The sequence below is a fragment of the Heptranchias perlo genome, unplaced genomic scaffold, assembly GCF_035084215.1.
Source record: "Heptranchias perlo isolate sHepPer1 unplaced genomic scaffold, sHepPer1.hap1 HAP1_SCAFFOLD_56, whole genome shotgun sequence".
NCBI lineage: Eukaryota > Metazoa > Chordata > Chondrichthyes > Hexanchiformes > Hexanchidae > Heptranchias > Heptranchias perlo.
This window is the reverse complement of record NW_027139581.1, coordinates 1,245,021-1,256,868: the sequence shown is the minus strand read 5'-3', so window position 1 is coordinate 1,256,868 and position 11,848 is coordinate 1,245,021. Positions and strand designations below refer to the sequence as shown.

At 44.7% G+C, this 11,848-nt stretch overlaps 3 non-coding genes across 3 annotated transcripts; all 3 read left to right on the top strand.

Moving 5' to 3' along the window:
• Positions 1–7,747: 7,747 nt before the first annotated feature.
• Positions 7,748–7,830, top strand: trnal-uaa (transfer RNA leucine (anticodon UAA)). Its single transcript has one exon. It is a non-coding gene; the product is annotated as a tRNA-Leu (tRNA).
• A 678-nt stretch (positions 7,831–8,508) lies between these two features.
• On the top strand, positions 8,509–8,590 carry trnas-aga (transfer RNA serine (anticodon AGA)). The gene has a single exon. It is a non-coding gene; the product is annotated as a tRNA-Ser (tRNA).
• Positions 8,591–11,463: 2,873 nt separating this feature from the next.
• On the top strand, positions 11,464–11,546 carry trnal-uaa (transfer RNA leucine (anticodon UAA)). The gene has a single exon. It is a non-coding gene; the product is annotated as a tRNA-Leu (tRNA).
• Positions 11,547–11,848: the final 302 nt, after the last annotated feature.

The following is an 11,848-nucleotide window of genomic DNA, read 5'->3' as shown; positions in this document are numbered from 1 at the left end:
TAAGATGGAAAGTGAAGTGGTCTAATCGGAAACTAGGATCCTAAATCTAAACAAAGGAAACTACGAAGGTGTGAGGAGTGAGTTGGCTATGATAGACCGGGGAGCTTCATTAAAAGGCATGACGGTGGATAGGCAATGGCTGACATTTAAGGAACGAATGCATGAATTGCAACAGTTATGCATTCCTTTCTGGCGCAAAAACACAAAAGGAAAAGCGGCCCAACCATGGCTAACAAAAGAAATTAAGGATAGTATTAGATCCAAAGAGGAGTCAAAAAAAGTTGCCAGAAGAAGTAGCGAGCCTGAGGATTGGGAACAGTTTAGAATTCATAGAAAAACGACTAAGAGATTGAGTAATAGGTGAAAAATAGAGTATGAGAGTAAACTTGCAAGGAACATCAAAGCGGACTGTTAAAGCTTCTATGTAAAAAGGCAAAGATTAGCGAAGACAAAAGTAGGTCCATTACAGTCAGAAACGGGAAAATTTATAATGGGGAACAGGGAAATGGCAGAGCAATGAAACAAATACTTTGGTTCTGACGTCACGGAAGAGGACAGAAATAACTTCCCAGAAATGGGAGGGAACCAAGGGTCTGGTGAGAAGGAGATAAAAAACGAAATTTGCATTAGTAAAAAAAATAGTCCTGGAGAAATTAATGGGACTGAAAGTCGATAAATCCCCAGGGCCTGATAACCTGCATCCCAGAGGTGGCCATGGATGCAACGGATGCACTGGTTGTCATCTTCCAAAATACTATAGAATATGGAAGAGTTTCTGCAGATTGGAGGCTTTGAAATGTAACCCCACTATTTATAAAAGGAGGGAGAGAGAAAACACGGAACTACAGACCGGTTAGCCAAACATCAGTAGGAGGGAAAATGCTAGAGACCATTATATGGTCTCGAGCAGGATGTGATAACAGGACACATAGAAAATATCAACGGAATTAGACAAAGTCAACATGGATTTATGAAAGGGAAATCGTGTTTGACAAACCTGCTGGAGTTTTTTGAGGATGTATCTGGTAGAATAGATAAGGGAGAACCAGTGGATGTGGTCCATTTGGATTTTCAGAATGCCTTTGATAAAGACCCACAAAAGAGGTTCGTGTGAAAAATAAAAGCACATGGGATTGGGGGCAATACACTGGCATGGATTGAAAATTGGTTAACAGTCAGGAAACAGAGGGTAGGAATAAATGGGTCTTTTTCTGGGTGGCAGGCAGTGACTAGTGGGGTACCGCAGGGATCAGTGCTTGGGCCCCAGCTATTCACAATATATATCAATCATTTGGATGAGGGAACCAAATGTAATATTTCCAAGTTTGCTGACGATACAAAATTAGGTGGGATTGTGAGTTGTGTGGACGATGCAAAGAGGCTTCAAGGCGATATAGGTAAGTTGAATGAGTGGGAACATACATGGCAGACGCAGTATAACGTGGATAAATGTGAAGTTATCCACTTCGGAAGGAAAAACAGGAAGGCAGATTATTAATTAAATGGTGATAGATTAGGAAATGTTGATGTACAAAGGGACCTGAGTGTCACTGAAAGCAAGAATGCAGGTGCAGCAAGCCTTTCGAAGGTTAATGTTATGTTGGCCTTAATTGCAAGAGGGTTTGAATACAGGAGCAAGGATGGCTTACTGCAGTTATTTAGGTGCTTGGTGAGACCACACCTGGAGTATTGTGTGCCGTTTTGGTCACCTGACAGAAGAAAGGATATACTTGCCTTCGAGGCGGTGTATGAAGGTTCGGCAGATTAATTCCTGGGATCAGAGGATTATCCTATGAAGAGAGGTTAAGTTGAATAGGACTACACTCTCTGGAGTTTAGAACAATGTGAGGTGATTTCATTGAAACAGACAAGATTCTTCGTGTGCTTGACAGGGTAGATGCTGAGAGACTGTTCTACCTTCTGAAGAGTCGAGAACTAGGGAACATAGTCTCAGGGTAAGCGGTCGGCCATTCAAGACTGAGATGAGGAGGAATTTCTTCATGCAGAGTGTTGAGAATCTTTGGAATTCTTTACCCCAGAGGGCTGTGGATGCTGATTCATTCAATATCTTCAAGACTGATATCGATAGATTTTTGGACTCTCGGGGAATCAAGGGATATGGGGATTGGGCGGAAAAGTGGAGTTGACGTCGAAGAGCAGCCATGAGCTCATTGAATGGTGGAGCAGGCTCGAGGGGTTTTATGGCCTCCTCCTGCTCCTATTTTACGTTCTCATGTTCCTATATTGCTCAATACTATATTTAAAAAAAAATAAAGAAGAGTTTTATTTCCCAAACAGAATTAAAACGATGGGATTCTTGTCATTTTCCAATGATTTGAACCGGCCATTCCATATCCAGACCCAGTGCTATCATGAGGCTATCAATGTGTGTTAATGGAATTCCAAGTGTTTAATATTTAACTCGAGTTGGAGAGAATATTCCTGTCACGTTGTCAACATTGAAATCTGTTGATTCATGAAAGGAACCACGCGATAGACCGCGGTTCAATTCCCTGACGAGTAGGTTACACTTTTGCTGCCTTTCACAGTTTCACTTTCATTTCTCTTGCAATTTATCTGCAATATTTGATGTGGAAAATACACTGAAAGACAAACTCGGACCATCCCACTTTCCACAATTTAATTTCACTGATATTTCAGCGATTTTAAAAGCTGCTCTCTGCCTCATCCTTCACCTCGATGTCAGAACCAACAGTTAATCTGTTTTTTGGTGGTGTTGTTTGAGGAAAGATTATCGTCCAGATTTCCAAGCATGCGCATCACAAGGTCCCACAAACCGCAATGACAAAGTAACAGGTACATAATACAGATGGAAAACGAGTGGAACTGAGCAGTATGAAAGTGTAACGGGATTAAATTAAAGACTTTGATTTCTTGTTTGTTATTGTCATTCTGACAACAAAGATCCCACATACAGCAATGAAAAGGATGGCCAGTTAATCTGTTTTTTGGTGGTGTTGATTGAGGGAGGATTATCGTCCAGGTTTCCAAATTTGCGCACAGCAAGGTCCCACAAACCGCAATGACAAAGTGACAGGTACATCATGCAGATGGAAAACGAGTGGAACTGAGCAGCATGAAAGTGTAACGGGATTAAATTAAAGAGCTACCGGGAGTGGGGTTCACCCGGGTGTAAACCAATTGGATCTTAAGTCCTTAATCACTCGGCCTGGTGCTTCATGACACTTTATTTAACTTTCCACGGGCCACTTGTGAAAGAAGACTGAGCGACCACTTTTCCATCTCTCCCCACCATAATTGACAGGATGTCTCGGAGCGGCTGCAGGACATTCTGGAGGGGGAGGGTGAACAGCCAGTTGTCGTGGTGCATATAGGCACCAACGATATAGGTAAAAAACAGGATGAGGTCCTACAAGCTGAATTTAGGGAGTTAGGAGTTAAACTAAAGAGTAGGACCTCAAAGGTAGTAATCTCAGGATTGCTACCAGTGCCACGGGCAAGTCAGAGTAGGAATGACAGGATAGCTAAGATGAATACGTGGCTTGAGAGATGGTGCAAGAGGGAGGGATTCAAATTCCTGGGCCATTGGAACCGGTTCTGGGGGAGGTGGGACCAGTACAAATTGGACGGTCTGCATCTGGGCAGGACTGGAACCAATGTCCTAGGGGGAGTGTTTGCCAGTGCTGTTGGGGAGGGTTTAAACTAATGTGGCAGGGGGATGGGAACCGATGCAGGAAGTCAGTGGGAAATAAAATGGTGACAGAAACAAAAGGCTGTAAGGGAGAGTGTACAGAACATGACCGGACAGATGGTCTGAGAAAGCAGGGCAAAGCCAAAAGAAGTCTAGATTAAACTGCATTTATTTCAATGCAAGAAGTCTGATGGGCAAGGCAGATGAACTCAGGGCATGGATGGGTACATGGGACTGGGATGTTATAGCTATTACTGAAACATGGATAAGGGAGGGGCAGGACTGGCAGCTCAATGTTCCAGGGTACAGATGCTATAGGAAAGATAGAGCAGGAGGTAAGAGAGGAGGGGGAGTTGCGTTCTTGATTAGGGAGAACATCACGGCAGTAGTGAGAGGGGATATATCCGAGGGTTCGCCCACTGAGTCTATATGGGGAGAACTGAAAAATAAGAAGGGAGAGATCACTTTGATAGGATTGTACTACAGACCCCCAAATAGTCAACGGGAAATTGAGGAGCAAATATGTAAGGAGATTACAGACAGCTGCAAGAAAAATAGGGTGGTAATAGTAGGGGACTTTAACTTTCCCAACATTGACTGGGACAGCCATAGCATTAGGGGCTTGGATGGAGAGAAATTTGTTGAGTGTATTCAGGAGGAATTTCTCATTCAGTATGTGGATGGCCCGACTAGAGAGGGGGCAAAACTTGACCTCCTCTTGGGAAATAAGGAAGGGCAGGTGACAGAAGTGTTGGTGAGGGATCACTTTGGGACAAGTGATCATAATTCCATTAGTTTTAAGATAGCTATGGAGAAGGATAGGTCTGGCCCAAAAGTTAAAATTCTAAATTGGGGAAAGGCCAATTTTGATGGTATTAGACAGGAACTTTCAGAAGTTGATTGGGAGAGTCTGTTGGCAGGCAAAGGGACGTCTGGTAAGTGGGAGGCTTTCAAAAGTGTATTAACCAGGGTTCAGGGTAAGCACATTCCTTATAAAGTGAAGGGCAAGGCTGTTAGAAGTAGGGAACCTTGGATGACTCGGGAGATTGAGGCACTCGTCAAAAAGAAGAAGGAGGCATATGACATGCATAGGCAGCTGGGATCAAGTGGATCCCTTGAAGAGTATAGAGATTGCCGGAGTAGAGTTAAGAGAGAAATCAGGAGGGCAAAAAGGGGATATGAGATTGCTTTGGCAGATCAGGCAAAGGTGAATCCAAAGAGCTTCTACAAATACATAAAGGGCAAAAGGGTAAAGAGGGAGAGAGTAGGGCCTCTTAAGGATCAACAAGGTCATCTATCTGCGGAACCACAAGAAATGGGTGAGATCCTGAATGAATATTTCACATCGGTATTTACGGTTGAGAAAGGCATGGATGTTAGGGAACTTGGGGAAATAAATAGTGATGTCTTGAGGAGTGTACATATTACAGAGAGGGAGGTGCTGGAAGTCTTAACGCGCATCAAGGTAGATAAATCTCCGGGACCTGATGAAATGTATCCCAGGACTTTATGGGAGGTTAGGGAGGAAATTGCGGGTCCCCTAGCAGAGATATTTGAATCATCCACCGCTACAGGTGAGGTGCCTGAAGATTGGAGGGTAGCAAATGTTGTGCCTTTGTTTAAGAAGGGTGGCAGGGAAAAGCCTGGGAACTACAGACCAGTGAGCCTGACATCTGTAGTGGGTAAGTTGTTAGAGGGTATTCTGAGGGACAGGATCCACAGGCATTTGGAGAGGCAGGGACTAATTAGGAACAGTCAGCATGGTTTTGTGAGAGGAAAATCATGTTTCACGAATTTGATTGAGTTTTTTGAAGGGGTAACCAAGAAGATAGATGAGGGCTGTGCAGTAGACGTGGTCTACATGGACTTCAGCAAAGCATTTGACAAGGTACCGCATGGTAGGTTGTTACATAAGGTTAAATCTCATGGGATCCAAGGTGAGGTAGCCAATTGGATACAAAATTGGCTTGACGACAGAAGACAGAGGGTGGTTGTAGAGGGTTATTTTTCAAACTGGATGCCTGTGTCCAGCAGTGTGCCTCAGGGATCGGTGCTGGGTCCGCTGTTATTTGTTATTTATATTAATGATTTGGATGAGAATTTAGCAGGCATGGTTAGTAAGTTTGCAGATGACACCAAGATTGGTGGCATTGTGGACAGTGAAGAAGGTTATCTGGGATTGCAACGGGATCTTGATCAATTGGGCCAGTGGGCCGATGAATGGCAGATGGAGTTTAATTTAGATAAATGTGAGGTGATGCATTTTGGTAGATCGAATCGGGCCAGGACCTACTCCGTTAATGGTAGGGCATTGGGGAGAGTTATAGAACAAAGAGATCTAGGAGTACAGGTTCATAGCTCCTTGAAAGTGGAGTCACAGGTGGATAGGGTGGTGAAGAAGGCATTCGGCATGCTTGGTTTCATTGGTCAGAACATTGAATGCAGGAGTTGGGATGTCTTGTTGAAGTTGTACAGGGCATTGGTGAGGCCACACTTGGAGTACTGTGTACAGTTCTGGTCACCCTATTATAGAAAGGATATTATTAAACTAGAAAGAGTGCAGAAAAGATTTACTGGGATGCTACCGGGACTTGATGGTTTGACTTACAGGGAGAGGTTCGACAGACTGGGACTTTTTTCCCTGGAGAGTAGGAGGTTAAGGGGTGATCTTATAGAAGTCTATAAAATAATGAGGGGCATAGATAAGGTCGATAGTCAAAATCTTTTCCCAAAGGTAGGGGAGTCTATAACGAGGGGGCATAGATTTAAGGTGAGAGGGGAGAGATACAAAAGGGTCCAGAGGGGCAATTTTTTCACTCAAAGGGTGGTGAGTGTCTGGAACGAGCTGCCAGAGGCAGTAGTAGAGGCGGGTACAATTTTGTCTTTTAAAAAGCATTTAGACAGTTACATGGGTAAGATGGGTATAGACGGATATGGGCCAAGTGCAGGCAATTGGGACTAGCTTAGTGGTATAAACTGGGCGACAAGGACATGTTGGGCCGAAGGGCCTGTTTCCATGTTGTAACTTCTATGATTCTATGTCCAGAGTAAAATTATGTGAGGAACGCGGGAGAGAGTGAGGGAGAGAAAGAAAGAGACAGAAACCCATTCAGAAAAACGGAGAAAATGTGAGGCACACACACACACACACACACACACGGACATATACACAGAGAGTGATTCAAACAGACAGAGAAAGACAGACTGTCGGTCATTTGGCACATTTTTGTTCTATTTCCATCGTAGATTTCGTGAAATCTTGCAGATCAATTCCAAAGAGCATAAAACTCAAGGTGTTAAAAGCCGTGCATTTTTAATTCACTGCAGTTTGAGTAATTCTACTAGAAATTTTCTGCATGTTGAAACGCAGATAATGGGATCTGCAGTCGGCAGGATCCGAATTTGCGAGGAGAGATCCCAACAGATCGCTAGTCTATCGTCTGAACCACTCGGGGGGCGCTCACCATTAAATCAACTCAACGATTAGGATGGCCGCGTGGTGGGTTTATACCTGCGTGGCTTCGAATCTCATTTCTGGTAAATGTTATTTCCGTTGCATTTTGCTACTGCTCATTGACACTCTTGTTCCATCTGCCTCATGCGCCTGTTACTCTGTCATTGCTATTTGTGGGAACTTGCTTTCATCAAATTTCGAAACCTGGACGATAATCAACAGCACCAAAAAGCAGATGAACTGGCCATCCTTTTCATTGCTGCATGTGGGATCTTTCTGGTAAACCTCCTCTGCGCCCTTTCCGATGCCTGACTCTCTCTGTCCCTCAACATGACACTAACGAGGAACTGGCACAGGACGGAAAGTGAAGCTTTTCAAGGCAGCAGAAGTTCAACTTCCCGTCGGGGGATTGAACCGCAGGTGCCCGAATAACAGGCGAGGATACTCACCACGATACCAACGAGGAGCCGGTGTCGTCTGGAGATGGACACTCACGACAGGTGGCGTTGGACATTCTTCGAATGTCAGTGAATCTGTTTTGACCATTTCTTTGATGACAAAGAAAAGCGTAGGAGAAGTGACACTCAAGTACATTACACATAAAGCACAAATGTGGAAGAACCAGGATGGCCGAGTGGTTAAGGCGTTGGACTTAAGATCCAATGGGTTTATACCCGCATGGGTTCAAACCCCACTCCTGGTAGATGTTATTTCCGTTAGGTTTTTTTTCACTGCTCATTGACTCTTCTTCCATTTGCATCACAAAATCATGGAAAGGTGACAGCACGGAAGGAGGCCTTTCGGCACATCGAGTCCGTACCGGCTCGATGCAAGCCCAATCCAGCTCGTCCCACTCCCTGGCCGTGTCCCCGGAGCCCTGCATTTTTTTCCTTTCAAGTACTTATCCCGTTCGGTTTTGAAAGCCATGATTGAATCTGCCTCCATCACCCCCTCGGGATGCTGAATTAGCCCGGGTCTGTTCACAACGCGACTCAGCCTTTCATTTCTTGCTCATTATTGTGGTTCTGACATCGAGGTGACGCAGAGAGCAAGATTGAAAATCGCTGAAATATCAGTGAAATTATACTGTGGAAAGTGGGATTGTCCGAGTTAGTTTATTAGTGTTTTTTCACACATCCAATGTTGGAGATAAATGAAAACGAAGGTTTTGAAGGCAGTAGAAATTCATTGTCCCGCGTGGATTTGAATTGAGGTTTAATTGTCTGATAATTTGTGTTATTCATCACGATACCAACGAGTGACTCGCCTGAGCACCCGATCCCCCTGAGCGACGGCTGATACCAATCCCAGTTCTGTGGCTCTATGTTGCAGAGCGCTGGATTATTGCGATTTTAAGTCAGCAGCATCATAAATCGAGGAAGTAGTCGTGGCCGAGTGGTTAAGGCGATGGACTAGAAATCCATTGGGGTTTCCCCGCGCAGGTTCGAATCCTGCCGACTACGGTTCAGATTTTTCCTTTCATCCCTTTCATCTCTGCGTTTCAACCCATCCGAGTGTGTGTGAAATGAAAATGCGACAATCCATTATTAAGAAGTCGGAGCAGGACATTCGCGGACTCATAATACAATCTCGAATAGTCAACATGGTTTTATGAATGGGAAATCGTGTCTGACAACTTTATTCGAGTTTTTGAGGTGGTAACGAGCAGGGTGGATAAAGGGGAACCAATAGATGCAGTCTATTTGGATTTCCAAAAGGCATTCGATGAGATGCCACATAAAAGGTGATATCCCTGCTGCTTGTTATTCTCCACGTTTGCACACATCCATGCCTTCTGCCGCTTCCTGCCACGCTGCAGCCATTGCTTCTGGCCTGTACCTCGCAGAGAATAACAGGCACAAGATAAGAGCTCATGGATTGAGGATTGGCGAACTAACAGAAAACAAAGAGTCGGGATAAAAGGGTGATTTTCAAAATGGCAATTTGTAACTGGTGGGTGCCGCAGGGATCAGTGCTGGAGCCTCAACTATTTACAATATATATCAATGACTTGGATGAAGGGACAGAGTGTATTGTGGCCAATTTAGCTGATGATACGAAGATAGGTGGAAAAGCAAGTTGCGAGGGTGACACAAAGTATCTGCAAAGGGATATTGACAGGTTAAGAGAATGGGCAAAAATTTGACAGATGGAATATAACGTGGGAAAATGTGAATTCATCCACTTTGGGGGGAAAAATATAAAAGCAAAATATTATTTGAATGGAGAAATACTACAAAATGCTGCGGTACAGAGCGATCTGGGTGTCCTCGTACATGAAACACAAAAAGTCAACATACAGGTGCAGCAGGTAATCCAGAAGGCAAACGGAATATTGGACTATTGAGAGAAAGACAGAGAAACGGACACTCACACAGAAAAGCTAAGAAAAAGTGAGACACACACACATTACACACAGAGGCATGGTCGTTCTTGGTGCCCGTCTGTTGCAGAGCGATGGATCGTTGCAATTTTAAGTGAGCAGCATTTAGTTAAACTGAAGCGGTCGTGGCGGGGGTTGCTTAGGGCGATGGATAAAAAAATCATTGGGATCTCCCCGGGCAGATTCGAATTCCTGCCGGCTATGGTTCAGAACTTTCTTTTCAGACCCCTCACGCTCGCGTTTCAACCGACACGTGTGTGTCTGTCTGTCAGTGTGTGTACCTGTGTGTGTGAGTATGTGTCTGTATATCAGTGTCTGCGTGTGTACATGGCTGTGTAATGTGTGTGTCTAAAACGAAAATGCTGGAATCTATTATTAAGGAAGTTATCGTTCCTCCCTCAACGAACACCACCAAAACGCAGATTAACTGACCATCCATTTCATTGTTGGATGTGGGATCTTTCTGGTAAACCTCCACGTGGAGATAAATTGCAAGAGAAATGAAAGTGAAGCTTTTAAAGGCAAAAAAACAATAACCTCCCGGTCGGGAAATTGAACCCTGGTTTCCACGAGCCACTGTTGAAAGAAAACTTACCTGTCACATTTCCATCTCTCTGTTCGTCAAGGTTCAGAATAACGTGATGTGGGGAGCGCGGGAGAGAGTGACAGAGAGAGAAAGACAGAGAAACAGAGACTCACTCAGAAAAGCTTATAAAAAGTGAGACAGACACATTTAGGCACATTACACACACAGGCATTATCGTTCAATCCCTCCCTCCTCCTCCCACTCCCTCTATGTTTCAAGGTGTCTCTCAGGATCAGTCTTTGCCTCTCTCCCCCTCTCTCTCTCTGTCTCTCTCTCTCTGTCTCTCTCTCTGTCTCGCTCTCTCTCTCTCTGTCTCTCTCTCTCTGTCTCTCTCTCTCTGTCTGTTTGTCCCTCCCCCTCCTTCTCTCTAATACCCGCAGATCTAAGAATCACAGGGTCAATGATGGAAAAAGATCGGAACACATTTGTGCTCTGCAACGAACGGGCCCCAAGAATTCAGTCCCCAAACAGTCTCCGCTCAATAATATTCTGAAAGTGACAATCACCTGTTTCATTCTTTTTCTGTTCTATTTTTCTCTGTCGTTTTTGAAGAAGAAGCGAGGCAAAGAAGTAAAATTTGTAGTTGGCGTCTTAAAAATGCTTCCTCCTCATCGGGGAATTGAATCCCTGGCTGAGGGGGGATATCTCACCACGATGGAGAATATCCAATTGGAAATGATTTTTCCGAAGCCTTTTAATCGCCCCACGTTCCCGTGTCTCGCCATCTCAGGGAGGAGGTCAAAATCACCGGAAAAACTTTGACCATTTAACGATTCTACCGGAGCCGTTTTCCTGGGAGTCGGTTTTGAAACAGGACACAGGCTCAATGTGTTCCAATCTGTTTCCTTCTTTGACCCTGTGATTCTCAAATCTGCGGGTATTGGACAGATGGAGGGAGAGAGACTGACACAGACTCAGACAGACCGAGAGAGTCTCTTTCTGTCCCAGTGAATCTCTCTCTTTCTGAGTGTCTCTCTTTATCACTCTTTTCCTCGCACCCCACATCACTTTATTCTGGATCTTAACTAACAGAGAGATGGAAATGTGAACGGTGAGTCTTCTTTCAACAGTGGCCCGTGGAAAGTTCAACAAACTGTTGTCAAATAGGTCATTTCATTAAAAATTGAAGCCGGCACGGACGGGGATCGCACGGACAGACAGTGAACACACTCACACAGAGAGGTGTCCGTGGTTGTGTGTGTGTGTCATGTGTCAGAGCGTGTGTGTCACTTCTTCAACGCTTTTCAGAGTTTCTCTCTGTCACACTTTCCCCGCTCCACACATCATTTCATCCTGGACTTTGACTGACAATGAAAATGATGCAGTGAGACTCAAGTATATTACACACCAATCCAAACTGTGAAACGACCAGGATGGCCGAGTGGTGAAGGCGTTGGACATAAAATCCAATGGGTTTATCCCCGCGTCGGCTCGAACCCCACTCCTGGTAGTTGCTCCATTTTGATACTGCTCATTGTCGCTCTTCTTCCATTTGCATGAGAGAAACATGGAAAGGAAACAGCACGGAAGGAGGCGATTCGGCCATTCGGTCCGTGCCGGCTCCATGCAAGAACATTCCAGTTATTCCCACTCCCCCGCCGTAGCCCTGCAATCTTTTTCCTTTCAAGTACTTATCCAGTTCCCTTTTGAAAGCCATGATTGAATCTGCCGCCACCACCCCCTCGGGCAGTGCATTCCGGATCATAAGCACTCGCTGTGTTTAAAAGTTTTTCCTCATGTCACCTTTGGTTA